This window comes from Lithobates pipiens, unplaced genomic scaffold (genome assembly GCF_037356315.1).
Source record: "Lithobates pipiens isolate NorthernLeopardFrog02 unplaced genomic scaffold, aLitPip1_a1.2 Scaffold_37, whole genome shotgun sequence".
Taxonomy (NCBI): domain Eukaryota; kingdom Metazoa; phylum Chordata; class Amphibia; order Anura; family Ranidae; genus Lithobates; species Lithobates pipiens.
The window spans coordinates 13,973,847-14,000,810 of NW_027507825.1; the positions used below are offsets into that span (position 1 = coordinate 13,973,847).

The 26,964-nt window shown below is 47.6% G+C and overlaps 1 protein-coding gene across 3 annotated transcripts in view; it reads left to right on the forward strand.

Moving 5' to 3' along the window:
* The window catches only part of LOC143956536 (legumain-like), a 248,129-nt gene that overhangs the window by 123,814 nt on the left and 97,351 nt on the right, over positions 1 to 26,964 (forward strand). The gene's annotated exons all lie outside the window — the stretch shown is intronic.

A 26,964-nucleotide genomic window follows, 5' to 3' on the forward strand; every position in this document is an offset into this window, starting at 1 on the left:
TGTTGATAGGTATTCGTAGGAACACAAACAAATCTGTTTAAAATGCTGTAATAGTAATCCACTATCTGATATATCGCATTGATTGAGTTCAACCCGATTTAACTAACAGGTCCATTTTATGTCAGCAGGAGTAACCCTCTGCTCAGCCTGAAATATCAAACTGGCACTGAACATATTATCAATAGCCATGTGTTGCTTATCTTAGTATGACCCTCTGTGTAGAGGGAGACCCTCCAGGGGACAAGACAAGATTATTCCTGTTGGTCAGATGGCAAGGCAAAATATTTAAACAAGATGCATCTAAGCGTCGTCTTTGTCTGTAACATATAGGGCCCACTCCTATAAACACTGGAGTGGTGCCAAAATGGGGTATAGCAAACCAGAAGTTTTTCTTAGTTATGTGAAGAAAGGGTGAGTGACACCGTAGGTGTCGCTGAAATTAGGAGGGGAAAGAGTGAGGGATTAGGGGGGAAGGGGGGTATGGATAAAGCCCCGGCGAGGCCGACGATCCCCGGCTCCAATCCGCTAAGGGCTATCTCAATTAATGTAAGACCTGTATTCATCTGAAACTCAAAACGGATCCCAATGTGTCCAACGTGCACTATGTTCCTCCTCCCTTTCCCCCAAAGCCGCCGTGAGGCACTCCATCCGCTGAATGTCACAGACCCTAGCAAACCACTGCGTCACCGTCGGAGGGGACCGCTGCTTCCACATACTGGGAATACACGCCCTGGCTGCATTCAGGAGGTGCTTCAATAGTGATTTATGATAATGCCTACTGGACATTGGAGTTAGGTTCAATAATATCGCCGCTGGGTTGTCTTGAAGATCCACATCCGTTAGTTTGTAAATGATTCCTAGTACCTGTCTCCAAAAGGGGGTCAAAACTGTGCACTCCCAGAAGATGTGGAGCAATGTGCCAGTCTGTGTGCCACATCGCCAACATAGGGGGCTATGACCCGGAAAAATAGATGCTAGTACCGAGGGGGTCCTGTACCACCGGGTCAGTACTTTGTAGGTGATTTCTTAATATCAGCTACACAGGGAGGACTTATGTGCGAAAAAAGATTAGCTTTTTTTGATCTTCTGTAAACCCTATATTAAGATCTCTCTGCCACTTCCCCAGGTACGGGGGATCACATAAGGACGTATGAGCCAGCAAGATATTATAAGAGCAAGAAAGGGATTTCCATATTGGCTCCTCTCCCAGGCATAGATCTTCAAAGGGTGTAAGTTGTCTGCGGAAACCCTCAATATCCGGAAGGGATCTGAGAAAATGCAAAAGTTGTAAGATCTTCCACCTTCCCAGACCAGAGGAGGTAAAGCTAGGATATATGCTGGAAGGATCTCTCCATTCCAAGGGACCACAGAAAGAGGAGGCCCTGACCAGTCCCCGCTCCGGGTGTAGCCGGAGGGATTTATCAGAGAGACCCGGTGAGAAGTCTGGGTGTCCAATTATAGGCGTCATCGGGGAGGGAAACTGGGCGTCTCTGCCATTCTAAAGTATCTGTGAAGCTCTTGTAAAGTGGGCTCTATTAACTGGTGGGAAAGGGCGAATCTGGCAGACCCAGCTCCGCTCCATGGTAAGCCTCCCAGAGGGGGCAGCACTGACTCCTGTTCCAGCCCGACCCATAATTTGTATGGTGCATGCCTGCACCAGTCCACTACTCTTTTCATGTGGACTGCTGTGTAATATAAAGCTGGGTCGGGGAGGCTGGTCCCTCCCCTGAGTTTTGATTGGTGCAATAGCGAGCTTTTGAGTTGCGAGGGTTTGCCGTGCCAGACATATTTAATAAAGATTGAGCGCAGCCTACGGAAGAAGTTCCATGGAATCTTTACTGGTAGCGCTTGTAAGAGGTAGAGCAATCTTGGCATGACGTTCATCTTTAAGACGTTGCACCTTCCAAACCAGGAGACTGCCAGGCCCTTCCATCTGTCAAGGTCCGAGAAGAAAAAAATCTAGGAGTGGTTGAAAATTGAGTCGGTAAATAAGGTGCAAGTCAGAGGGGATCTTAGTACCGAAGTACTTGATGGCTTGAGGCGCCCAGCGGAAGGGAAAGTTTTCGCTAAGGCAAGCCCGAGAGCTAGGAGTTAAGGAGACATTCAGTGCCTCTGATTTTTGGAAGTTAATTTTAAAATCCTGAGAGCATCCCATATTGGCGTATTGCCGACAATAGGATTGGGAGTGAGGTATGTGGTTTTGAGGCATAAAACAGCAGGTCGTCCGCATATGCGGCAATTTTATGGTGGTATGTGCTTGATTCAAGTCCACTAATATCTGGGTTAAGCCTGAGGGGTTCTAGGGAGATTATGAACAGGAGTGGGGAAAGAGGGCACCCCTGTCTCGTGCCGTTACTTATCTTAAAGGGGTCGGATGCCACCCCATTTACTCTGACTGATGCGGAAGGGGAGGAATATATGGCCGATATCCAGGACAGGATGGAGGCCGGCATTCCGAGGTGTCGCAGGGTAGTAAGCAGGAGAGTCCAACTCGCCCTGTCAAACGCCTTTTCTTCATCTGTAGACAACAGGATGAGCGGGACGTTAAGATGCTTGGCCCTTGCCACTACATCAATCGTCCTTATGGTGTTGTCTCGTGCCTCACAGGGGCTACAACCCATGATTCGGCAGAAATGGCCTTCCGGGTTTTCTATGAACCACTCTATAATCTACATTCCAGCCCCTCAGGTGGTCGGCCCCGGGATAGCTTAGAGCAGTGATGGCGAACCTTGGCACCCCAGATGTTTTGGAACTACATTTCCCATGATGCTCATGCACTCGGCAGTGTAGTCAAGCATCATGGGAAATGTAGTTCCAAAACATCTGGGGTGCCAAGGTTAGCCATCACTGGCTTAGAGGCCATAGAAACATATCTAGCAGCGGCGGACCTGCCCTCCCTTAAAGCGGGAGTCCGCCGTTTTTTTTTTTTTTTTTAAAAGCCAGCAGCTACAAATACTGCAGCTGCTGACTTTTAAAATAAGGACACTTACCCGCCCCGCTCGCCCGCGATGTTGGCACCCGAAGCCGATCTCTTGATCGTCTCTCGGGTGCTGCCGCCGCCATCTTGGGTATGGGAATCAGGAAGTGGAGCCTTTCGGCTTAATTTCTCGGTTCCCTACTGTGCATGCGTGAGTCGCGCTGCGCAATAAGGATGGACCCGCTGCCTCTGGGATCTGTGTGTTGCCCAGCAGGCAGCGGGGACTTTCGGAAAGGAGCGTAGATTCTGCAGAATCTACGCCCCTTTCCGCAGAGAGCTATCCCGGAAGTGGGTGCAGATAACTGTACTGTACAGGTACCTGCACCCCCCTCCCCCCTGAAAGGTGCCAATTGTGGCGCCGGAGGGGGGGGGAGGATTCCAATGAGCGGAAGGTCCACTTTAGGGTGGACCTCCGCTTTAATGAGGAGGAGGCTGAATTGCTTTCACAGCCTATAACCAAAGACGAACTCACAAACGCACTGGCTGGAACTCCAAAGGGGAAGGCGCCCAGCCTTATTCAAGGAATAATCTTTTGAAGGTACGCAGAATTTTTTTTTAATGAATATGGAGATAAATGCAGCAGAACGTTAGCGAATGCAGCTAAGGCGGGTATGTAGGAAAGATTGCGTTGGGTTCGTATGGCATTCGCTAACGTTCTGCTGCATTTATCTCCATATTCGTAAAAAAAATTCTGCGTACCTTCAAAAGATTATTCTTTGAATGAAATAAAGAATGTTCTTTGATTTGCTCTCGGAGGGAAGTTACTTCTACCTCCCAGAGCTCTGTCTGGGAGAGATTTATGGCACTTTTCCCAGTCATGAAGCTTTGTCAGCAACTCGGACAGTGTTTTCTCTCTGGCGACTTTGAGTCTGTGGCCATGTTTTAATGAGTATACCTCTTATGTAACACTTGTGTGCCGACCAAATATTTAGGGGGTTAGTTACAGAGTCCCTGTTACTCTCAAAGAAGAGTCCAATTTCCCATGCCATGTCTGCTCTAACCCCATGATCTTGAATGAGGGCTTCATTAAGTCGCCATGTAGCTGATTTGTGTGTCATGCCCTGCACGCCCATGGTTATGGAGATCGGAGCATGGCCTGAGAGTGCAATATGGCCGATCCGCGCTTCAGAAACAAGTGGGATTGTAGCGTGGGAGACCAAGAAGAGGTCTATCCCGGAGTATGAGCCATGAACTGGCGAAAAGAAGGTGTAATCCCTCTCTAACGGGTGAAGAATCCGCCAAATGTCAACTAGTCGATAAGAGTGCAGCAGTTCTCTGATTCGGTTCCTGGATCCCCGGGACAGATTCTTCTCCAGCGATGAGTCCTTGCGGGGATCAACGGTAAAATTAAAGAGGAAGTAAACCCTGATGGGTTTACTTCCTCTTTTTTTCCCTGCAAAGGTAAAGCATAATGGACTACTATGCATCGCATAGTAGCTCATTATGTGTCACTTACCTGACACAGGAGCCAGCGAAGTCGCCGCTGTCCCCTGTAGTCCGCCGCATCCATGTTGCTGGTGGCGTCTCGCAGCTCAGACGAATCACAGCGGCGCAGCCGCGATGACGTCACTCCCGCGCATGCGCACGGGAGTCGCGTCTCGCAGCTCCGCCGCTGCCATACGGCGAAGCCGCGATGACGTCACTCCCGCGCATGCGCACGGGAGTCGACAAATTAGGCAAATCCATTCTTGGATTTGCCGCATTTAGTGCGCCTGCGCGCCGCTGTCTACGGCGCATGCACCGTAGACAGCGGTGCCCATTTTCGGGCAAATATCTCCTAAACCATATAGGTTTAGGAGATATTGCTTGGACCTACAGGTAAGCCTTAATCTAGGCTTACCTATAGGTCCAAGTTGTTTGGAAGGGTTTACTTCCTCTTTAAGATCACCTCCGAGCACTAGTGTTCCCTCTGTGAAGGAAGCCAGGGCGGCCAGGCATGATTCCAGTATTGGCAACTGGTCAACGTTCAGCAGATACAGGTTTGCGAAGGTAAATGTCTGTGACGGAATCGTACCTTTGATAAAAAGGTATTTGCCTTCAAGGTCAGCGTGGAGGTCCATCAGCTGCCAAGGCAGGTTGTTGGCTAGGAGAATACTTGTCCCCTTTGATTTTGAGGAAGGCGATGCACTGTGGTACACTATTGGGAAACGCTTATTGTTAAATTTAGGGATCTTGTCAGCCCGGAAATGGGTCTCTTGCAAGAATACCACTTGTGGTTTTTGTCTCCATAGATCAGCGAGACAACTGGTTCGCTTCTCTGGGACATTCAGGCCCTTCACATTCCAAGATACTATTTTCAGAGACATCTCCGACAGATCAGGGACAGACTGCCGAGCCTCGCTAAGAGCTAGTACGGTAGTTAGTGTACCAGGGAGGGGGGGGGGGGGGGGGTGGTTGGCTAGTGTAGGGGAGCCAAAGCCACAAAGAGAAGAGAGACACTGAGGGGGGACAAGGACAGGAGAAAGGGAGAAATAGAGAACAAGGAGAAAGAGTTAAGAGAAGACTAGATCTCCAGAGGACTACTGCCAAATTTGGCAGCTAGGGCCTAGTGGGGGAAGCGGTAGGGTACTTCAGAGGGCGGGGCCCCTGGGCGTGAGGCCTCCCCAGCTACTCTCCACTAGTAGCGGTCTGGTTAGCAACCGCTGTAGTACATTGCGTTATGCAGTATAAAAACAGCACCAGGAAGAAACGCAAGAAAAAAAAAACCTTTCAAAACTATGTGAACACCGTTCCCTAAGTATCAGCAATATTCCACACTGTACCCCTCATCACATTGCTTTAATATTGGGTCTGACCAAAGAAAAGACCACCCACCCTCCCGGGCCAAAGCCCAGCACGAGCGAGCCGCCATCCCATCTCCAGCCCCATGCCCCAGATGGGCTAAACCCCTGGGAGCCAGGGCGGGGCATTGAGGTTTGGAAGTTAACCTCTTTGTCCCCTATCTCCTGAACAAAAGACTAAATAAAATAAATTAATACAATTTTTTTTTTAAAAACAGCCATTTCTTGATGGACCCTCCTCTCTATACCGTATTGAGACAGAGTTCAGACAGTGGCCACCGTACCAGAACTGCATGCCAGCGGGAGGAAGGATCCCCCGGGAACCCTGGCACCAGGGACCCCCCCCCCCCCCCCCCCCCCCCACCAGCTACGGGGGCCAGGCATGGGCTCCATCATGGCCAGGGCGCCCTAGCGTTTACGCTTTAGGAGGGCAGGCCCAAGCCAGTCTAAATCGGCCACTGTCTCCAGGCCGAATCGGCATGGCCGGTTGAGTCTGGCCCCCCCTGAGACACTCCTCCAGGGAAGTTCTTTGGAAAGTACCATACGGCCTCTGCCTGTCCTTTCCCAGTGCAGGAGTGATCTAGTTCAGGGGCATATGAGGCCATTATGCCCAGGGAGGCCCATAACAACCAGGCCTGGAGAGCCGAGTATTAATTGCAAAGATAGCCTGTGAGTGAACTAGCAATGGTAGATGGGATGACCCATCCGATCCCACTAGAAGGAGGACTAATATTAATCAAGGGACATAGAAAGCAATAAATAAAACCAAACACAAGAAAAATAAAAAAGGGGGGAGAAAAACCTTGGGTATATTTGCCCTACTCCAGGGACTCATCAGTCTTCCTCCCACGGAGCCTGCGGCCTGCTGTGGGGAGGGCTCTCTGTCGGGCCGCTGTTACCGGTAAACAGGACAAGCATTAGTCAATGTGTAATAGTATGGGTGTTGGCCCAGGAGGGCTGCAAGTTCCAATTAATGACACTGTACCTCTCGACCATCCGGAGATGGGACGAACCAGGAAGTCCGCCGGGAGCGGTACTATTTAGGAAGTCTCTCGCCCGGTGGATCTACCCTTAAGGGCCACAAAAAAAAGAAAAAAGAAGGAAAAAATAAAAAAAATATAACAAAACAAAAACAAAATAAAAGAAAAAAAAGGGGGGGGGGGGTTTGGAAAGACAAAAGAGACTCAAGGCTCATTGTCCTGGGGAGCTTGCGGTCTTTTACGTTGAGCATGTCGGTTGCGCCGGGACCTCTGGGGTCTGGCTGAGGTGTTTGCTGGTGGGTTATCGTTTCCAGTAGGTAGAACAAACGTCAGCCAATTGGGCATCTGCAGATCAGGTAATCCAAGGGATCTGAGGAAGTCGGGAACATCTGCAGGGTGCCGGAGGGTATATGCTCTGCCATCTTTACGTGCAATCAGGTGAAAAGGATGCCCCCACTTGTAGGTGATCCCCTGTTCGTTGAACCTCTCCAGTAGGGGTTTCATGCAGCGTTGCATCTGAAGGGTCCTCTGGGATACATCTGGCAATAGGTTAAGTTGAGCGCCATCAAAGTCTATATTCTCCCTGCGCCAGGCCTTTTGAAGGATGTCCTCTTTGACAGTGTAGTTGTGTAAACAACAAAGGACATCTCTGGGCCTATGTGCAGTGGGACCCCCTGGATCCAATGTTCTATGGACTCTGTCGATTGCCACTGGTGTCTCAGGCGGACACTCCAGGCAGTTGTTAAATATGGCCGTCACGGTTGCCTTTACCTCTGTCGGGTCGCTTCTGGTAAAACGTGTATTCTTATATTACACCTGTGGTTACGATTTTCCAGGTCGTCTATTGTGAGGTAGAGCTGTGCAATTTGTTCTGTTACTTCTTCTCTAGTGTTTTGTAGGTCAGTTATCTCCTGACGGAGGGTTGAGGTGCCTGTTTCAAGTGTGGAGACTCGGGCGTTCACATCCTTCATCTCCTGCCGGATCCCTGCCATCTCTCCACGTAATGCCCCCTCAATTCTGGACACCACGGAAGTCTAAATCACCTTTAGTAGATAACTTTTGTAAGAGTGCCCATAATGCATGCTCAATACAGCGCAAGGATTCTTGTGGGGGCAACCCCGGTGGGGACAGTATGTCCTGCTGCTGCTGCTGTATAGGGGGTGGCGTTGTACCAGATATGGAGTGCTGGGAGGCCAGGGAGCCACGTGGTCCCCACTGCACAGAGCCGCAGCGTCCTCCCACTGGGCTTCCCAGTGGTGTCATAGGCAGTGAGCCGGGGAAGCTGGGGGAGAGATCACTAGGCGGGGAGAACGGTGGCATGTCATTACTGAGTCCGGATCGCTCACCTCTCCCCGCCGGCGATCCGGGCTCCGTCCTCCTGTCTGATGCCAGCGCCATCTTGGCCGGGTCCGGCGTTGAGGCCGGCGGTTGAAGGGGGACCAGGAATCTCTCCATTCCGGCTACCAAGGTCTGCGGGCTGTGCCCCCGTGCTTCCCGTCCCCCGGGCACTGCGAGGATGCTGGAATGTGGGGTAAGGCTGCTGCGGAGAGCCGTTAAGGAGCCACGGCCCGGGAGCCCTGAGAAAGTGCGGCTCTACTCCTCCATACCGAGACCACGCCCCCTTGTGTCTTTTTTCAACCTAACTAACTATGTAACTGAGGAAAAAATGTGTTTTTAAAAAAAAAATTGGGATATTTATTATAACAAAAAGTAAAAAATATTGTTTGTTTTTTTTCAAACTTGTCGCTCTTCTTTTGTTTATAGCGTAAAAAAAGTGATCAAATACCACCAAAAGAAAGCTCTATTTGTGGGTAGAAGAATTGATAAAAATTTGGGTACAGTGTTGCATGACCACGCAATTATCATTCAAAATGTTACAGCACTGTAAATTGGCCTGGGCAGGAAGGGGGGGGGGGGGAAATGCCCGGTATTAAAGTGGTGAAAGCCAAAAAATGCCCCAGCCAAAAAACTGCTGATAACAGCCAGTGTGTGCATGGACACATAGGATAACATGATGGGGAGTTTATTGGCAGTAGAAAAAAATGTCTGAAGCCAAAAAACGGCAGCTGTAAAAACGTCCAGTGTGCATGAGGCCTAATAGTATTAAAGTACATGTAAACCCAGTTGCACTAATAAGAAGGCAGGATTAAAGTCCAGCCACCAACCATGGCTACCAAGGCTATAGAGGAACCATCCTCATCTCAAGCAAACAAACCAAAGCGAAAAAATTTGGCAATCCGACAGCACGACCCAACCACAGGCCCGGGTCCCGTCAAAATTGTAACAAAGACTGCTTGAACCCTCAACCTATTAGCTCACCTCCCCACCTACACACCCGATTCCACAGAACTAGCAACATACAAATCACCACCCACCTGAGGAGGGAGGCAGGAACTAGGCAGGACCCCCACCCTGAAAAGTCGCTACCCCTATACCCCCTCCTACACCACCCCGCTTTCCCACCTCTGTCTTCTCCACTAAGACACCCAGACATCCCCAACATCTACTTATTCAGGCTAACTGGGGTCCCCTCTAGATATGCCCCTCCCTTCCAAAAGGGGTACCATTAACACTATCAATCAAGAGAGGGCTCCCCATTAGACAAACCTCACGGAGAAAACCCACACTTCACAAGAAGCTATAATCCAGAAAGCCATTATTCAGAGTCCAAGGGAGAAAGAAGTCAAACGACTAATGCCCCGTACACACGAGAGGACTTATGTCCGACAGACTTCCGAAGGAGTTCTGCCGTAGTTCTGCCGGAGTTCCGACAGAGTTCTGACGGACTTTTCGACTGAGCGGACTTGGCCACACACAATCACGCCAAACTCCGACGGATTCGAACGTGATGACGTACGACTGGACTCGAATAAGGAAGTTCATAGCCAGTAGCCAATAGCTGCCCTAGCGTCGGTTTTAGTCCGTCGGAATAGCATACACACGAGCGAATTTTCCGGAGGGACCGGGTCTGGCGGAGTTCCGTCGGAAAAATGTGAAGCATGTTCCATTTTCTAAAGTCCGTCAGGCTTTTGCGAATCAAAAGTCCGTTGCAGCCCACACACGATCGAATAGTCTGACGGAATCAGTCCGTCGGACTTTGGATGTTGAAAAGTCCGCTCGTGTGTACGGGGCATAAGAGTAATTACTTATAAGTGCCAAAAACCGATCACGAACACCCTGGTCTTGGCTCTCCCCTGAATCATGGCATTAAGCAACAAAGGTCACAAATGTCATACTCATGTGCCAACAAAGACCCAGCATACTGCAAGACGACCCCCACTAGGTCGGATCGGAGACGACCATACATGCGGGCAGGGCCATCTTTAATATTGATTGGGCCCTGGGCAAAAATTTTCTTAGGGCCCCCTCCCCCCATGCAATTTCGCTCTCCACCTTCTCTGAGACATACAATAAAAAGCAGCTAGACTTAAAATCAGTTTCCTCTATCAGATCAGGCAGTGATTGCGAATGGTTGCCAGAGGTTACAGCATATCATTACTGCTTACTGACTGGTTGCTAGAGGTTACAGCACTCCTTAAGGCTCACTGATTAGTTGCTAGAGGTTACAGCACATGATTTCTGCTTGTTGATTGGCTGCTAGAGATTACTGTACAGTAATACTCCTCACTGGTTGCTGTAAATTACAGCACAACTTGTCCTCACTGCAGGGGGGCATGATATACATATGAATGCTGCCTTATTTACATATCAATGCAGTTGGCCTCAGCTATTTACATATGCATGTCACTGCTATTTACATATCAATGTCGGTTATTTACATGTAAACACAGGTCTGCAGGTGAGTCATCTGTACACAACAATAAGGCAGAGCTGGGCAGCATTAGTAGCAGCACTTCACACTGAGATATCAGGACACAGGAAGGGACTAAAACCTCAAGGGACAAGGGAATGTAAACTGGGATAGTTGGCAAGTATGAGGCAGCTGTTTTGGGCCCCACAACAATGACAGGGCCCAGGGCAGCTGCCCCTTTTGCCCTGCCTTAAAGACGGCCCTGCATGCGGGGGACTCCGCTAAGTACTATATACTGGATGTTGATAATCCTATTTCCACTCCCTAACTGTTATTAACCATTATTAACCACTGTTAACGATCTTTTATTGTTAAACATACCTGTACAACGTGTTTTATGCCATGTACTGCTGTTCAATATCTTTATCAATAAAAAATATTTGTGAAAAAAAAAAATAATAATAATTTGGCAGTGGTGTTTTTTATCAAATTTTATTCTATAGCAAATTATACATTAAACACAATGCCGTCTACCGGACTGTCCTCCTCCAATGCATTTCACCCTAGTAAGGGCTCAATCATGGAGGTACTCTGATTAAGTTCCTCTTGGGGTAAAAAGGGTTGGAGAAGGAGGAGCCCTTTCCAGGGTGATTTGTTGAAGTGGGAGCACTTACTGGGGTGAAATGTGTTTCTGGGGTGAGACTTTTGTGCTATGGGAAAGTGTACATTACACACAGCACCATCTACCAAACCCTGCTCCTCCACCAACGCATTTCACCCCAGTAGGGGCTCAGTCACAGAGGGTACTGTATGATTAAAGTGTCTAAAAAGGCTGAAGTTTTTTTTTTTACCTTTTATGCATAAAGGTAAAAAGCCTTCTGTGTGCTGCTATACCCACCCCCACCCTCCCCAATACTCACCTGAGCCGCCTCTCGATGCGGCAATGTGCACAGAGTCCTGTCTGTCCTAGGCTCCCTCTCCTCATTGGCTATGACAGCAGCGGGAGCCATTGGCTCCGGTGATCACAGTGCGGTCCACTTGCCCCCTTCAGGGGGGTATGGCCAGCTTTGAAAGGGAAGAACATCAATAGACGGCCTCCCGGCAAAGCAGATCTGCACTGTAGCCGTCATTCAGCTATAGCGCAGATCTGAACAGGTTAAACTCTCTGGTGATCCTGCCATGAAAGCCCATGCTCAGACACTTCCTGTTATGGAGTGACAACACTCTGCCCCGTCTCCCTATTATTATTCTCTGTTGTCACGTGCGCTTCAGTGGAGATCACAAGTTGCCATTTCAAAACACACTGGGCAAGGTTAGCTGTTTTTACTATCAACACATTTATAAGATGCCTGCGCTCTTACTGGGCCGCATCAGGGGAAGGGGAAGGGGGAGGGAGGAGGAGAAGAGGACCGGAACTTCTGACATTCCTCACCGCGGTGAGGTCCGACGGAAGTGGGGACAGGGTACTTGTCAAAAAACAGGTACCTGCTCCCCACTCCTCTCTTGAAAGGTACCAAATTTGGCACCAGATTTGAGGGGGGATCAGATAGGCGAATGTTCCACTTTTGGGTGGAACTCCACTTTAAGAGCTGAACGCTTCTATCGCATATGCATGTTCACAAAGAAACGCATAGCAAATAGGCATGATTACAAGTGATGGCAGAAAAAAAGAGTAGTCCATTAAGTATGCCTGTTTTTTTTGTTTCTTTTATATATATATATATATATATATATATATATATATATATATATATATATATATATATATATATATGTAGCACTGACCCCTGAGGGAGCGGCTGAATTAATTGGGCTTACCGTTACCTTCTTCACCTCATGCACGTCTAGGGGATTCCCGAGGTAGATGACCCGAAAAATGCAGAGACTGATACCAGATCCACTTAAAGGGATTTTTATTTGTGAAAGATAGTTAACAACACAGTCTCTCAATGTAGGGTTAGAGGGTTTAGGTAGAAAAGTCCAGGTACTCTTCTCTAAAACTTCAATAGAAATGTCTCTCCCCAGCAGAAAATCCAGAGAATAGCCATCCACAGCTATTGATGGATGATGATGGGGGAGATCAGATGATGATGGGGGAGATCAGATGATGATGGGGGAGATCAGATGATGATGGGAGAGATCAGATGATGATGGGGAGATCAGATGATGATGGGGGAGATCAGATGATGATGGGAGAGATCAGATGATGATGGGGGAGATCAGATGGTGATGGGGGAGATCAGATGATGATGGGGAGATCAGATGATGATGGGAGAGATCAGATGATGATGGGGGAGATCAGATGATGATGGGAGAGATCAGATGATGATGGGGAGATCAGATGATGATGGGGGAGATCAGATGATGATGGGGGAGATCAGATGATGATGGGAGAGATCAGATGATGATGGGGGAGATCAGATGATGATGGGGGAGATCAGATGATGATGGGGGAGATCAGATGATGATGGGGATGATGATGGGGAGATCAGATGATGATGGGGAGATCAGATGATGATGATGGGGAGATCAGATGATGATGGGGGAGATCAGATGATGATGGGGGAGATCAGATGATGATGGGAGAGATCAGATGATGATGGGGAGATCAGATGATGATGGGGGAGATCAGATGATGATGGGGGAGATCAGATGATGATGGGGGAGATCAGATGATGATGGGGATGATGATGGGGAGATCAGATGATGATGGGGAGATCAGATGATGATGGGGGAGATCAGATGATGATGGGGATGATGATGGGGAGATCAGATGATGATGGGGAGATCAGATGATGATGGGGGAGATCAGATGATGATGGGGAGATCAGATGATGATGGGGGAGATCAGATGATGATGGGGGAGATCAGATGATGATGGGGATGATGATGGGGAGATCAGATGATGATGGGGAGATCAGATGATGATGGGGGAGATCAGATGATGATGGGGAGATCAGATGATGATGATGGGGAGATCAGATGATGATGGGGGAGATCAGATGATGATGGGGGAGATCAGATGATGATGGGAGAGATCAGATGATGATGGGGAGATCAGATGATGATGGGGGAGATCAGATGATGATGGGGGAGATCAGATGATGATGGGGGAGATCAGATGATGATGGGGATGATGATGGGGAGATCAGATGATGATGGGGAGATCAGATGATGATGGGGGAGATCAGATGATGATGGGGATGATGATGGGGAGATCAGATGATGATGGGGAGATCAGATGATGATGGGGGAGATCAGATGATGATGGGGAGATCAGATGATGATGGGGGAGATCAGATGATGATGGGGGAGATCAGATGATGATGGGGATGATGATGGGGAGATCAGATGATGATGGGGAGATCAGATGATGATGGGGGAGATCAGATGATGATGGGGAGATCAGATGATGATGGGGGAGATCAGATGATGATGGGAGAGGTCAGATGATGATGGGGAGATCAGATGATGATGGGGAGATCAGATGATGATGGGGAGATCAGATGATGATGGGGGAGATCAGATGATGATGGGGGAGATCAGATGATGATGGGGATGATGATGGGGAGATCAGATGATGATGGGGAGATCAGATGATGATGGGGGAGATCAGATGATGATGGGGAGATCAGATGATGATGGGGGAGATCAGATGATGATGGGAGAGATCAGATGATGATGGGGAGATCAGATGATGATGGGGAGATCAGATGATGATGGGAGAGATCAGATGATGATGGGGAGAGCAGATGATGATGGAGAGATCAGATGATGATGGGGAGAGCAGATGATGATGGAGAGATCAGATGATGATGGGGGAGATCAGATGATGATGGGGGAGATCAGATGATGATGGGAGAGATCAGATGATGATGGGGGAGATCAGATGATGATGGGGGAGATCAGATGATGATGGGAGAGATCAGATGATGATGGGGGAGATCAGATGATGATGGGGGAGATCAGATGATGATGGGAGAGATCAGATGATGATGGGGGAGATCAGATGATGATGGAGGAGATCAGATGATGATGGGGGAGATCAGATGATGATGGGGGAGATCAGATGATGATGGGGAGATCAGATGATGATGGGGGAGATCAGATGATGATGGGAGAGATCAGATGATGATGGGGAGATCCAGGGCTCGAGTGCTGCGGGAACGCATGGGAACGGCGTTCCCGTACTATTTCCACAGCGGGAACGCCGTTCCCATTAGCTATCTGAGCCGGGCCGGCTGAGGCTATGCAGCGCGTAGTCCGCGCCGCTCCTCAGCCGCCGAGTGACTGTGCGTGCCCACGCCGAAGTCATGTGACCGGTTGCTAGATGCGGAGCGGCCCCTGCCTAGCAACCGGTCACATGACTTCGGCGTGGGCACGCACAGGCACGAGACCGTCAGTGTGACACACGCGCGCCGGACTGTCCTCCCGCTCCCCTCTACCCAGTGCCTCCTGTGGAAACAGCCGCTGCACTTTGAGTTTACTTAGTTCTTCTCCCCCCAGAACAGAAGGGAAGAGAATACCAGGAGGTCAGTCACTAGTAGTGTGTAAGTAAGTTGCATTCTGCAATACCCTGCCAAATTGCCAATACTCATCCATACTGCCAATACTCATCAATACTCTGCAATACCCTGCCAATACTCATCAATACTCTGCAATACCCCGCCAATACTCATCAATACTCTGCAATACCCCGCCAATACTCTGCAATACCCCGCCAATACTCTGCAATACCCCGCCAATACTCATCAATACTCTGCAATACCCCGCCAATCAGGGCTCGAGTGCTGCGGGAACGCATGGGAACGGCGTTCCCGTACTATTTCCACAGCGGGAACGCCGTTCCCATTAGCTATCTGAGCCGGGCCGGCTGAGGCTATGCAGCGCGTAGTCCGCGCCGCTCCTCAGCCGCCGAGTGACTGTGCGTGCCCACGCCGAAGTCATGTGACCGGTTGCTAGATGCGGAGCGGCCCCTGCCTAGCAACCGGTCACATGACTTCAGCGTGGGCACGCACAGGCACGAGACCGTCAGTGTGACACACGCGCGCCGGACTGTCCTCCCGCTCCCCTCTACCCAGTGCCTCCTGTGGAAACAACCGCTGCACTTTGAGTTTACTTAGTTCTTCTCCCCCCAGAACAGAAGGGAAGAGAATACCAGGAGGTCAGTCACTAGTAGTGTGTAAGTAAGTTGCATTCTGCAATACCCTGCCAAATTGCCAATACTCATCCATACTGCCAATACTCATCAATACTCTGCAATACCCTGCCAATACTCATCAATACTCTGCAATACCCCGCCAATACTCATCAATACTCTGCAATACCCCGCCAATACTCTGCAATACCCCGCCAATACTCTGCAATACCCCGCCAATACTCATCAATACTCTGCAATACCCCGCCAATACTCTGCAATACCCCGCCAATACTCTGCAATACCCGCCAATACTCTGCAATACATACCCTGCCAATACTCTGCAGTATCCTATCAATACTCTGCAATACCCTATCAATACTCTGCAATACCCTGCCAATACTCTGCAATACCCTATCAATACTCTGCAATACCCTGCCAATACTCTGCAATACCCTATCAATACTCTGCAATACCCTATCAGTATCAATAATCTGCAATACCCTGCCAATACTCTGCAATACCCTATCAATACTCTACACTACCCTATCAATACTCTGCACTACCCCGCCAATACTCTGCAATACCCCACCAATACTCTGCAATACCCTGCCAATAATCTGCAATACATACCCTGCCAATACTCTGCAATACCCTGCCAATACTCTTCAATACCCCGCCAATACTCTGCAATACCCTGCCAATACTCTGCAATACCCTGCCAATACATACCCTGCCAATACTCTGCAATACCCCGCCAATACTCTGCAATACCCCACCAATACTCTGCAATACATACCCTGCCAATACTCTGCAATACCCTGCCAATACTCTGCAGTACCCTATCAATACTCTGCAATACTCTGTCAATACTCTGCAATACCCTGCCAATACTCTGCAATACCCTGCCAATACATACCCTGCCAATACTCTGCAATACTCTGCCAATACTCTTCAATACTCTGCCAATACTCTGCAATATCCTGCCAATACTCTGCAATACATACCCTGCCAATACTCTGCAACACCCTGCCAATACTCTGCAATACCCTATCAATACTCTGCAATACTGTGCCAATACTCTGCAATACCCTGCCAATACTCTGCCAATAAATACCCTGCCAATACTCTGCAATACCCTGTCAATACTCTTCAATACTCTGCCAATACTCTGCCAATACTCTTCAATATCCTGCCAATACTCTTCAATATCCTGCCAATACTCTGCAATACATACCCTGCCAATACTCTGCAACACCCTGCCAATACTCTGCAATACCCTATCAATACTCTGCAATACTCTGCCAATACTCTGCAATACCCTGCCAATACTCTGCCAATAAATACCCTGCCAATACTCTGCAATACCCTATCAATACTCTGCGATACCCTATCAATACTCTGCGATACCCTATCAATACTCTGCAATACCCTATCAATACTCTGCAATACCCTGCCAATACTCTGCAATACCCTATCAATACTCTGCAATACCCTGCCAATACTTATCAATACTCTGCAATACCCTGCCAATACTAATCAATACTCTGCAATACCCTATCAGTATCAATACTCTGCAATACTCTGCGAATACTCTGAAATACCCTATCAATACTCTGCAATACCCTGCCAATACTCTGCAATACCCTATCAATACTCTGCGATACCCTATCAATACTCTGTGATACCCTGCCAATACTCTGCAATACCCTATCAGTATCAATACTCTGCAATACCCTGCCAATACTCTGCAATACCCTATCAATACTCTGCAATACCCTGCCAATACTCTGCAATACCCTATCAATACTCTGCAATACCCTGCCAATAGTCTGCAATACCCTGCCAATACTCTGCAATACCCTATCAATACTCTGCAATACCCTATCAATACTCTACAATACATACCCTATCAATACTCTGCAATACATACCCTGCCAATACTCTGCAATAAATACCCTATTAATACTCTTCAATACCCTGCCAATACTCTGCAATACCCTGCCAATAGTCTGCAATACCCTGCCAATACTCTGCAATACCCTATCAATACTCTACAATACATACCCTATCAATACTCTGCAATACATACCCTGCCAATACTCTGCAATACCCTATCAATACTCTGCAATACCCTGCCAATACATACCCTGCCAATACTCTGCCAATACTCTACAATACATACCCTGCCAATACTCTGCAATAACCTGCCAATACTCTGCAATACCCTATCAATACTCTGCAATACCCTGCCAATACATACCCTGCCAATACTCTGCCAATACTCTACAATACATACCCTGCCAATACTCTGCAATAACCTGCCAATACTCTGCAATAACCTATCAATACTCTGCAACCTGTGCCAATACTCTGCAATACCCTGCCAATACTCTGCAATACCCTATCAATACTCTGCAATACCCTGCCAATACATACCCTGCCAATAGTCTGCAATACCCTGCCAATACTCTGCAATACCCTATCGATACTCTACAATACATACCCTATCAATACTCTGCAATACCCTGCCAATACTCTGCAATACATACCCTACCAATACTCTGCAATACCCTATCAATACTCTGCAATACCCTGCCAATACATACCCTGCCGATGCTCTGTAATACTCTGCCAATACTCTTCAATACATACCCTGCCAATACTCTGCAATACCCTATCAATACTCTGCAATACCCTGCCAATACTCTTCAATACTCTGCCAATACTTATTCCTTGTGTGGGATATTTTCTAATGGGCTGTGTAACAGAATTTGGAACAGGGTGTATTTGTGGTAGAAATTCCCTGCGAGGGAAAGATCATCACCCATTGTGTTGATTGTTTTGTTTGACACGTTATTTTGTTTTTGTAAACTGGCACTTTACAATACATGTTGTACTGTATTTTCTGTGAAGTATATATGCATATGAGCGTACCTTTTTTTTTTTTTTTTGGTGGGGGAATGGATCTTGGGTGGGAGTTCCCACACTTTTTTTCCCAGGACTTGACCCCTGGGGAGATCAGATGATGATGGGAGAGATCAGATGATGATGGGGAGATCAGATGATGATGGGAGAGATCAGATGATGATGGGGAGATCAGATGATGATGGGGGAGATCAGATGATGATGGGGAGATCAGATGATGATGGGGGAGATCAGATGATGATGGGGGAGATCAGATGATGATGGGGAGATCAGATGATGATGGGAGAGATCAGATGATGATGGGGAGATCAGATGATGATGGGGAGATCAGATGATGATGGGGGAGATCAGATGATGATGGGGGAGATCAAATGATGATGGGGAGATCAGATGATGATGGGGAGATCAGATGATGATGGGGGAGATCAGATGATGATGGAGAGATTAGATGATGATGGGAGAGATCAGATGATGATGATGGGGAGATCAGATGATGATGGGGAGATCAGATGATGATGGGGAGATCAGATGATGATGGGGGAGATCAGATGATGATGGGGAGATCAGATGATGATGGGGGAGATCAGATGATGATGGGGGAGATCAGATGATGATGGGGAGATCAGATGATGATGGGGGAGATCAGATGATGATGGGAGAGATCAGATGATGATGGGGAGATCAGATGATGATGGGGGAGATCAGATGATGATGGGGAGATCAGATGATGATGGGGGAGATCAGATGATGATGGGGAGATCAGATGATGATGGGGAGATCAGATGATGATGGGGAGATCAGATGATGATGGGGGAGATCAGATGATGATGGGGAGATCAGATGATGATGGGGGAGATCAGATGATGATGGGGAGATCAGATGATGATGGGGGAGATCAGATGATGATGGGGGAGATCAGATGATGATGGGGAGATCAGATGATGATGGGAGAGATCAGATGATGATGGGGAGATCAGATGATGATGGGGAGATCAGATGATGATGGGGGAGATCAGATGATGATGGGGGAGATCAAATGATGATGGGGAGATCAGATGATGATGGGGAGATCAGATGATGATGGGGGAGATCAGATGATGATGGAGAGATTAGATGATGATGGGAGAGATCAGATGATGATGATGGGGAGATCAGATGATGATGGGGAGATCAGATGATGATGGGGGAGATCAGATGATGATGGGGAGATCAGATGATGATGGGGGAGATCAGATGATGATGGGGGAGATCAGATGATGATGGGGAGATCAGATGATGATGGGGGAGATCAGATGATGATGGGAGAGATCAGATGATGATGGGGAGATCAGATGATGATGGGGGAGATCAGATGATGATGGGGAGATCAGATGATGATGGGGGAGATCAGATGATGATGGGGAGATCAGATGATGATGGGGAGATCAGATGATGATGGGGAGATCAGATGATGATGGGGGAGATCAGATGATGATGGGGAGATCAGATGATGATGGGGAGATCAGATGATGATGGGGAGATCAGATGATGATGGGGGAGATCAGATGATGATGGGGAGATCAGATGATGATGGGAGAGATCAGATGATGATGGGGAGATCAGATGATGATGGGGGAGATCAGATGATGATGGGGAGATCAGATGATGATGGGGAGATCAGATGATGATGGGGAGATCAGATGATGATGGGGGAGATCAGATGATGATGGGAGAGATCAGATGATGATGGGGAGATCAGATGATGATGGGGGAGATCAGATGATGATGGGGGAGATCAGATGATGATGGGGAGATCAGATGATGATGGGAGAGATCAGATGATGATGGGGAGATCAGATGATGATGGGGGAGATCAGATGATGATGGGGAGATCAGATGATGATGGGGGAGATCAGATGATGATGGGGAGATCAGATGATGATGGGGAGATCAGATGATGATGGGGAGATCAGATGATGATGGGGGAGATCAGATGATGATGGGGAGATCAGATGATGATGGGGGAGATCAGATGATGATGATGGGGAGATCAGATGATGATGGGGAGATCAGATGATGATGGGAGAGATCAGATGATGATGGGGAGATCAGATGATGATGGGGGAGATCAGATGATGATGGGGAGATCAGATGATGATGGGGGAGATCAGATGATGATGGGGAGATCAGATGATGATGGGGAGATCAGATGATGATGGGGAGATCAGATGATGATGGGGAGATCAGATGATGATGGGGGAGATCAGATGATGATGGGGAGATCAGATGATGATGGGGAGATCAGATGATGATGGGGGAGATCAGATGATGATGGGAGAGATCAGATGATGATGGGGAGATCAGATGATGATGGGGGAGATCAGATGATGATGGGGGAGATCAGATGATGATGGGGAGATCAGATGATGATGGGGAGATCAGATGATGATGGGGGAGATAAGGAAATGGGGAGATTGGATGATGGGGGATAAGGAGATGGGGAGATCGGATGATGATAGGGGAGATGGGGAGATCTAATAATGAGGGGGGTCAACAGATGGACAGACCTAATGGTGGGGGGAGGTCGGCAGATCGATAGACTTGATGGTGGGGGGGGGGTTCGCAGATGGACAGATCTCATGGTCTATGGTGGAAGGAGATCAGGCACTGGATGGGGGAATATCGGGGGATTTGCCTGTGTATAGAAATAGAAAGATCAATTATTATTGTTTTCTGCTTCTTATTAATCGGTCAACTTGAATAAGTCATCTGTATAGATGTAACAATCCAATAAAAACATAAATTATATAAAATGGATGTTTGTTGAATTGTTACATCTATACAGATGGCTTATACAAGTTGACCAATTAACAGGAAGCAGAAAACATCCATAATTATTGATCTTTCTATTTCCATACACAGGCAAATCCCCGATATCCCCCCATCTATTGCCTGATCTCCTTCCACCATAGACCATGAGATCTGTCCATCTGCCAACCCCCCCACCATCAAGTCTATCGATCTGCCGACCCCCCCCCCACCATTATGTTTCTGTGTAATAATGTTTTTAGTAACATAATGTCTGTATATAGATGGATCAGATCTCTATGTCTGTGTATATAAAATGGATGAGATCTGGATGTCTGGGTATAATTAACGGCATTGGAACTGTTGCCTATATCAGCCATTCCTCCATCTCCTGGAATTATGCTGGTCTCTGATTGGTTGCTGTAGGTAGCACACACAGTTTACATTCGGATCTTCAATGCACAGATCTCTCTTACAAGTTTACATTTCCCTCACATGACTTGTCACCCTTTGTACCGGTTATGAATGCGGGAGAACTTGTTCCTCTGACCCTTCCTCCACATGGTGTTCTTATCTGTGTCACGTGTAATCATTGCCAGGTCCTGGTAATGTCTGGAGAGCTGGTCCTTCTAGGACTTGTAGCACCTCATCTACTATCGCTGCATTGTAGGGTTCAACTAGATAAAAATATTAAAATGAATAGGCAATTAAAACCTAAATTTACAAGATGTAATATTCAGCAACAGCCAAGAAATTCCCAGTTCATAACCCAAGCTAAAGTTCAATCAACTGCGGTGTAATATATGTTTCCCAATAGCCACAGGTCTGCAGAACATACAACCGAGGAGATGTCACTCATGCTCCTCATCATGCTCTTCAGGGTGCCGATTCTTCAGCCAAGATACTCCAAGTGACGCTCATCCTCATCCTCATCCTCCCTGTCCTGGGCACATCCATGCCCCTCGATGACCTGGGGGAAGCACTGGGTGGTCCTGGTGGCCGCTCCGATGGCTATATCAACTACAGACATCAGGTGAGAGCCTCCGAATTCAACTTCTGTCATCAGTGACTCAAGATAACAACACTTTTTTTATATACATACATATATATATATATCGATACCCTCACTTAAGAGGGCCGCAAGTTTGGTTTGGGCCCTGAGCACAGCTCCGCCAACCCCCCGGCAATCTGCACTACCCACTCTGGCACAGTTAGTATCTAGCAATACACATTAAATCACTTATACTCTAAATATGTGTGTGTGCGTGGGTGGATAACTCAAGCTCATAGACAATCTTTGAAAGTATATAACTGACTTTACTTGTTGTTTTTATAAAAGGAATAACATGAATCAAACATTTGGATTGCAACACATAAGCAGGTCCCTGCAGTAACCAGTAATAAAGATAAACAGAGTAATCAGCATAAGAAAGTATTGCTATGCAACTCTAACGCTGCCCTTTTTCAGCTACTTCCCCGCATGGGTAAACTAACACCCAGCACTATCTACCTATGCAGTCAGGCCTGACTGATCTAGATGGAAGTCCAGTGAAACAATATTCGCTAGCAATCTTTCGGTGGTGCACTTGAAGAACAACTTTGTAATCCAAACGAATAATAAAGATAAAGTGTCTGTCTTTAAACAGCTCTCACCACCCGGACAAGTCCAAGTCCGATTCGTCTAGGAACAGGAATCCACCGACCTCTGAGTCTTCAATCCTTCTGGTGTACTGCAGCAAGGATGAGAAGATGTCTCTCAGGTACAGCTAGGCTGGCAGAGGGCTCTTTGGAAAAGCACAAGGCCCAAGCTTCAGGCCTTGTGCCTCCAGCAGTCCAGCACAGATCTCCTCTTGCTAGGAGAAAGGGGGGTGTCCAAAGAGAAAGAACTAGGCCTCTCCCCCTCCTTATATGCCCTCCCCCATAAGTCTCTGGGGCATAACTCAAAACATCCTGGGAACCAGCGGGGTTCTGGGAACAGTAGTTTTATAGTCCTTAAAGAGACCCCGCTACATATATATATATATATATATATATATATATATATATATATATATATATATATATATAAAAATTTAATCTATATTTAATATACACATTGTCAGGGCTTGACAAATGTGATTTGAATCTAGGAGCCAGCTAAAAAAGTTAGGAGACTTTTTTTTTTGTTTTTGTTAACAAAACTTTATTTTCAGTGACAAAACCCCTTCACTTATGTAACCTGGATGTGTATCTTTACAGATGAAGGACACAGGTTTACACACAGTTACGCCCCTGAGCTTTTGCCTATTAACCTTCTTAGGATCCCTAAGAACTTAGTACCCGTGTTTCCCCGAAAGTAAGACAGTGTCTTACTTTCTTTTTATCCCCAAAAGCCACACTATGTCTTACTTTCGGGGTATGTCTTATATTGGAAAAAAATTGTCGAATTTTTTGTTTTAACCATAAAATTAACATTTATTAACAACCTGAACAGTATTGTATTCACCACAAAACAGTTTTATAAAAGGAAGTGCCAAGAATGTCTTGTTACAACATTGCATAACATGTAAAACAATGAAAAATGGTAAGAATGAACAGTAGAATACTGGAAGATAAAACAGATTTATGTGTGATACAGTACCACCTGCTGTATTTAATCCAGTGTGACACCTGCTGATACCCACTGGGTTACATACAGCAGATGATACCCCAGTATGCCAGTGTGTATGTTTTACTGATGTATGATTAATACTGTGTGCATTACCGTATTTTAAGCAGGAGGCGGCAGTGACAAGTGCAGGGGACGGCGCGGTGACGTATGGAGAGGGGGACGGCTCAGGCGTGGGTAGGAGGCGGCGCTCATTAAGATCAGAGGGAAATGGCAGACGTGGCGACGTATGGAGAGGGGGACGGTGCGGACGTGGGCAGGAGGCGGCGCGCAGCTAGATGAGAGGGAGGCGGCAATACCCCCGTGCCGACCCCTCTGAAACTCCCGATACGTCTTACAATCGGGGGTGTCTTACTATCGGGGAAACAGGGTAATAAGAGAAGGGAAGTCTGCAGAGTCCCCATTACATCCGAGTCTGCAGAGTCTCCCCTTACATCCCAGTCTGCAGAGTCTCCCCTTACATCCGAGTCTGCAGAGTCTCCCCTTACATCCCAGTCTGCAGAGTCTCCCCTTACATCCCAGTCAGGGCCGTCTTTAAGGCAGGGCAAAAGGGGCAGCTGCCCTGGGCCCTGTCAATGTTGTGGGGCCCAAAACAGCTGCCTCATACTTGCCAACTATCCAGGTTTAAATTCCCTCGTCCCTTGAAGTTTTATTCCTGTGCTGTGTCCCAATATCTGTGTGAAGTGCTGGTACTAATGCTGCCCAGCTCTGCCCTATTGTTGTGTGCAAATGACTCACCTGCAGACCCTGTGTTTACATATAAATAACCGTCATTCATATGTAAATAGCGGCGACAATACTCAGTAAATAGCTGCGGCTCGCGGCATTCATATGTAAATAAAGGCGGCATTCCTATGTATATCATTCTCCCCTGCTGTGAGGAGGTGATGTGCTGTAACCTCTAGCAACTAATCAGTGAGCCGTAATGTATGCTGTAACCTCTAGCAACTAGTCAGTAAGCAGTAATGATATGCTGTAACTGCTGGCAACCAATCGCAATTGCTGTCTGATCTGATACAGAAAACTGATTTTAGGTCTAGCTGCTATTTATTGTATATCTCAGAGTAGGTGGAGAGAGAAATTGCATGGGGGGGCACAAGAAAATTTTTGCCCAGAGCCCAATCTATATTAAAGACGGCCCTGATCCCAGTCTGCAGAGTCTCCCCTTACATCCCAGTCTGCAGAGTCTCCCCTTACATCCCAGTCTGCAGAGTCTCCCCTTACATCCCAGTCTGCAAAGTCCCCCCTTACATCCAAGGCTGCAGAGCTCCCCCTTTATCCAAGTCTGCAGAGCTCCTCCTTTCATCCGAGTCTGCAGAGCTCCCCCTTTCATCCAAGTCTCCTCTTTCATCTGAGTCTGCAGAGTACCCCCTTACATCCAAGACCGCAGAGTACCCCCTTACATCTGAATCTTCAGAGTACCCAATTACATCTGAGCCTGTAGAGCTCTACCTTACACCCAAGCCTGCAGAGTATCCCCTTACATCATAAGGGGGATCAATGTGGACTCTGAAATGTAAAGGGGAAACCTGGTTTAAGTGAGGTCTCTGATGTATGGGAGAATGCTGTGGACTCTGGTCCACCGCAAGAGTATATTTTGCCTAATTTCCTAAATTCAGCATTCAAATTTTATATCTAGTAGCTAACATCAGATGCCCAGGTAAGTTCTGCTCGGTGGCACAAGCAATTGGTGAATAATGGCAGAACAGTCCCTTCCTTCTTGGTGTCCCATCTAATGAGCGCACAGTACAAGGGTCGCTTTTTCTTCTAATCTCTCCATGGACAATGTTGAGTACAAATGACTCCCATACTCACCCCAACTGCCTTTAGCTCATATTTATTATTGTATGGTGAACTTTACACTAGAGTTTAACCAAGGCCACATTGTACTATAAAGGATTCCTGTGCAATATACAGCCGGGGGGGATAAAGGGAGTTCAGGCTTATCGCAGCTTCAACTGTAAATATTAAAGAGATGACATTGTCTGTTTTCGTATACGTTCGGTTTTTACATTAAAAATGCCTGTTGATCCTGCCAGTGCCCTACTCTTGCTCATTAGTATTTGCAACAGTCTGCAGGCTCATCTACCCTGCAGAGCTGCACGATTCTGGTAAAGATGAGAAGCACGATTCTTTTGCTTAGAATAAAGATCATGATTCTCTCACAATTCAAAACAATGGGCTAACTTTACTGTTTAGTTTTTTTTTTTTTTAATCGTTAAAGCGTATTTTTTTCCCCCAAAATTGCATTTGAAAGACAGCTGAACAAATACAGTGCGACATATGTACACAGACCCCCGAAGGAGCTGCTGGTTTTTGTTAGGCTTACCCATTACCAGTGGCGTAACTAGAACCTTCAGGGCCCCGATGCAAGAAACCATGAAGGGCCCCCTGAACCCAAGCTAGGGCCCTTCCCTCCGAGTTCCGCGGTGGAACTCCAGGGCGTGGTCACAGGTATGACCTTTGTGAGCCCTGTAGTTCCACCACTGGCATCAGCAGTTTTTTTTTATTATTTTATTTTTATTTTTAGGTGCCCCATTTGGGGACTGTCCCTAGGCAGGATGGGGTCCCCGTCACCAGAAGAGATGATGTCCTTTTCTCCAGGGCAGATGAAGTTACTGCCCCCAGGTGAGAAGGGGCCCCTGTCCCCAGGGGAGATGGGGGTCCCTGTCCCCAGGGGGAGATGGAGGGGGTATGTAATGGTATGTGGGGGATGGGGTCCTCTCACTCACCATGATCAAGCTGCAGGCCGCACACTCATCCATGTTGGCCTGGGATCCATCCAGTGTGCTGGACGGCGATCAGCATATCTCCCAGAAAGACTTTTCATCATCTGTGTATGACGGGGGAGGAGGGGGGCTGGCAGACAAGCCTGCAGTGTCCTCCGGGGGGCTCTCATAGGGCTGCACTGCATCTGGGTGCTTAAAGTTTATTTACCCAGGAGAAGTATGCAGTGCAGTGTGGACCGGACTTGGGG